Source organism: Asparagus officinalis, chromosome 8 (genome assembly GCF_001876935.1).
Source record: "Asparagus officinalis chromosome 8, Aspof.V1, whole genome shotgun sequence".
NCBI classification, from domain to species: Eukaryota; Viridiplantae; Streptophyta; class Magnoliopsida; order Asparagales; family Asparagaceae; genus Asparagus; species Asparagus officinalis.
The window spans coordinates 123,291,864-123,295,995 of record NC_033801.1 but is presented as its reverse complement, the minus strand read 5'-3'; the positions used below and the strand labels follow the sequence as shown (position 1 = coordinate 123,295,995).

At 39.7% G+C, this 4,132-nt stretch overlaps 1 protein-coding gene across 1 annotated transcript in view; it reads right to left on the bottom strand.

Moving 5' to 3' along the window:
- LOC109821849 (F-box protein At5g49610-like) overlaps positions 535 to 4,132 on the bottom strand; it is a gene marked incomplete at its 5' end in the record, with an annotated part of 4,863 nt that continues 1,265 nt past the window's right edge. The window contains one exon of the mRNA XM_020388002.1: positions 535 to 805. The remainder of the gene's footprint in view (positions 806 to 4,132) is intronic.

Genomic DNA, 4,132 nt, shown 5'->3' with positions numbered 1-4,132 from the left:
GTAAAGATTCAGGGACCAATATCATTTAATTTTTAGACCGTCCGGTGGTGAACTCAGACTTCTACATCTCACTGCACCGTTGATTTTCGCGCGCGAGTGAAGTGTGAGATTCCAGCAGAAGCATTATATTATCACGAGCTTGTGCTCCGTGAAAAGCCTCTGAAACTTTTGCACAGTGCATCAGAACGCAGTGGAATGCCTGAACTTCTTTGGCTCGCTATTTATTAAACGGGTCGGGTCGGATCACACTTATACGAGTCAGGTCAAATTTTTATATGGACCGGGTCGGATCGGGTCGACCCATTTGCCACCCTACTTGTAATTATTGTGAAATAGATAAAGGACAAAAAAAGACAATAATGATAATATCTACACTTCCATTTACACATTTATTTGGAGACCATGCTATCCATTTGCCAACCAACCCCAAATGTGATGGATCTCTTCGCTTCCTTGTTTCAGCCATTTATTTGGTTATTTCAGGAAAAGCATTTCTGAGATTTAAGAACCACATAGCATATACACACAAAAAGCTGAAGGAAACCGAATACCATCTTAACATTATTTACAACAACACGGATATACAATGGAAGGCATGCATATAAACTAAGATTCAATTTCTCAGCAGACGCGTAAAAACCAAGCTGTAAATATTGCAACTCTCAGTTCTAGACTCATTTCCTTCGTCTTTCAGCTGTTTACAAAAAATGCTTCAAACAATCCTTTGATACCATTCGAGCTTGCGCTGGTAATTTTGGTGTTAACCTCTTCTGTCCCTGTTGGTGATAGCCACCTATCTCATTCCCTATAACGACACAGACATGCGCATGCTTATTAGAGGGCATTAGATATTGATCATTTAACAAAAATCTGAAGAAGATCAAGAAATTGAAGCCGTATACAAGGATTTCCTTTGCTCTTTTGTCTCCTCGTTGTTCATAATAGAGAGAGCACAAGTTCAAAACAACTTACAGATCATGAACTACACGATAGCAAGAGAAAAATGGAATCTCAGTTCGATCACAAAAGGTGACAAAAATCTCGTATTAGGAAAAAAAACCTTTGGAGCCAAAAAACAAGTTTACACCAAAGGGCTACTACTCACTGGGTGATTTAGTAACTCATAAGCAGGACTGATCAAAGTTTTGATCAAGGCTAATACTAACTAGTAACTAGACTACAAATAACGTGACTACGAGTTGGTACTGCTACTCATTGTTTTAAAAGCCTTGCTCTTTAAAACGATGCCGGTACTACACTTTGATGAAGTGGAATAATGTGGCATGCTGATATAGACATCATAAATGTTGAGGCGGGCATCTTTAACTGAGAAAAAGAAAAGAAATTCATTTCCCCAAAAGAAACTCTTCGCCTCACTCTGCTCTCTCTACCATTCGGTCCATTCCCTTTACAATCCAACTCATCAAAATATTCATTCAAATGGAAGCCCTCCAAGAAAAGTAGACTACAAAATTCCTTTGCTTCTCTCCTTTCACTGTGATACCGAATAGAAGGGAAACAATCTCTCCAAATTTAGTTAAAATCTATTGAATTCATCAAATATTTAGAGAATACTACAAGAGAAGAGGAAGTACTTTGTTGAGGTCTAAAATTTCCTCTTACTACCTATTTTGTTAGGAAATTGGTCCAAAGTCCAAATGATGTTATGAGGAATATTTTCTTCAATTGTAATTTGAAAGAGTTGTTTGTCATATGTTCACAGGTCTCAAAGTTAGAAAACCTCTCTTTCTTTCCCTCTGGGCATTTTTTTTTCAAGTTCCGGTGGGATCAGACTTTTTTTTTTTGGCTGGGGTTAGGGATGAAGAATATGGTGTAGGCACCTCTATATGACTATATGAGGGCCTGACTTTTATAACTTAAATCAGCACACAGCCATTCTCAAGGTACTTTCATGCACATTGCACATGCCAAAAACCAATATTGTGTGTGTGCATGGCTTGCTCGAGTGCATGTGTGCATGTGGAAGAAAGTGAAAGGATGATCCACCTGAAGCTCTTACAATCGCAGTGCCTTAAATTTATCTTTATTTTGCTTGCCAAGCTCCAATACATATGTTTGTGGAAAAATTTGTAATAAAAAGACGGTGAAAGAAAATTGACTTGTATTCTCTCAGAATCGATTATAATTTGGATTTCCTGATTACAAAAGAGAGGAGAATAAATTTGATTCTCCCCTTTGTTTAAAACTGGGTTCTTCACGGTGGCGATGGAGTGCCTCCCTCGAATGCTCGCGTCGAGTTTGCTCTTCGTTGACGATCCGATGTTTTGCTTCACTGGAACGATGTCTTCTTCTCACGATTCGACGCTGTGGAGAACTTGCGTGGCAAGTTTGAGAACTCTGAACGAGTTTAGAATAACTCTGTGAAAGAGTTGATTTGAACCGAAGATCGGTTAATAAGCCAAGGCTAGAAGAAAGCTCTGGTGGTCGATCGTTGCTGAGGATGAACGTCGATCTCCCCCTTGCTGCCAAGTCAAAAGATCTCCTCTTCGCTGCTGAAAAGAGGATCAATTCGAGCCAAGAAGCTCCAACCTCGCTGCCCAGTCTCAGATCCAAAAAGCCAGCCGAAAAAGCCTTGAACTCCGGACCAAAGAAGCCAACCCCGAACTCGGTTGAGTTTACTCGCTTTTATAGGGGATTAAGGGGGTGTAACCGCCCCTTAAATCACTCCTAAGTGGGGTGTAACCGTCCACAAATCATGGGAACCGGTTTTGGAACCGTTCAGCTCGTGCTTTGAACGAGTCAAACGCTAAAAAATAACGTTCAGGGCCCTAACTCCGCGTTTTAGACTGGAGACGCGGAGTTAGGCACCCGCTGGTTGTTGAAAAACGCGAGGGCCGCCCGTGTTTTAGAGTTTGAAGGCTGGAAACACGGGGGTCGCTTGCGTTTCGTTTAATGAAGGTTGGAAACGCGAGGGTCGCTCGTGTTTTGCTTGTTGAAGCTTGGAAACGTGGGGGTCACCTGCGTTTCAGGAATTAAAACACGGAGATGACTTTCGCGTTTAGAAGGGGCTAGTTGACTTGTAGCCTCTTCTGTAGAGCGTTGCAAAGACTATTATCTTGTAATCTTCATCTTGGCTCCTTAAAAATATGAGAGTCGTCAGATTGTAACTCCCGATGTTGATTATGAAGACTGTTGATTAGAGATTTTATCAGTTGTTGTGAAGGTCGTTAGATTGTAACCTTCATCGATCTATGTGAAAGTCTTCAAATTATAACCTTCTGGAAGTCGTCAGATTATAACTTTCATCATCGGTGTTTGATGGGGGATCAGTTATCTATTTTGATTTTTAGACAGCCTACAACATACACTACTAGGCAATCTAAAAGCTCTCACATCCATCTTTTGTCAGCACCTCCCACTTTTTCCCACTTCATACAAAAGTTTGCTTCGTCGTTATTATATATCATTCTTACCAGATATACCATATGTCACACTCACATGAGTCTGATAGAGGAATTACTCCAATTGCATGGAAATATGGCATGTAAAAATATATAAGAAAAGTAATTTTTAGTGAAGTGACATATGAAATAAAACCCCTAGGACAAATAAAGAACAGTAAGGGCCCGTTTGGACGCAATTTTTGGAGGGTGAAAGCCTGCAAAAGTTCTAAAAAAGTCAGAACTTTTACAGGCTTTCCCCCTCCAAATAATGCAAACAAACGGGCCCTAACTGTTGCACTCTCAATCCTCATCCCTCGAAACGCACAACAGATAATCATAGAACAAATAGAGAATCTTTGAGATTTCCATGCTAATCAAAACGTATGAACTATTAAGAGCTTGTCCCATTAATAAACAACTTCGAAAAATTGATTATAAACAATTTGCACAAATGTACCATTTTCCAAAAAATTATGTTAAGTGATTTCTAATGACTCCAATTTCATTTAATTCAGGAAAGTTTCACAAAAATCTCGCTAAACTCTTTCATGGGGTTTGTAAGCCCCCTAAACTCTATAAATCAGAGAAAACCCTTGAAGTTCAAAATTATACTAAACCCCAGAACTATGTGAGAATCAATAAACATAGCCCACAACTACGTACCTCAAGCAGGTTTAGTTTTTTCTTTTCTTTTTCCTTTTTTTACCCCCTTTCGGGGTGGCGTTTTC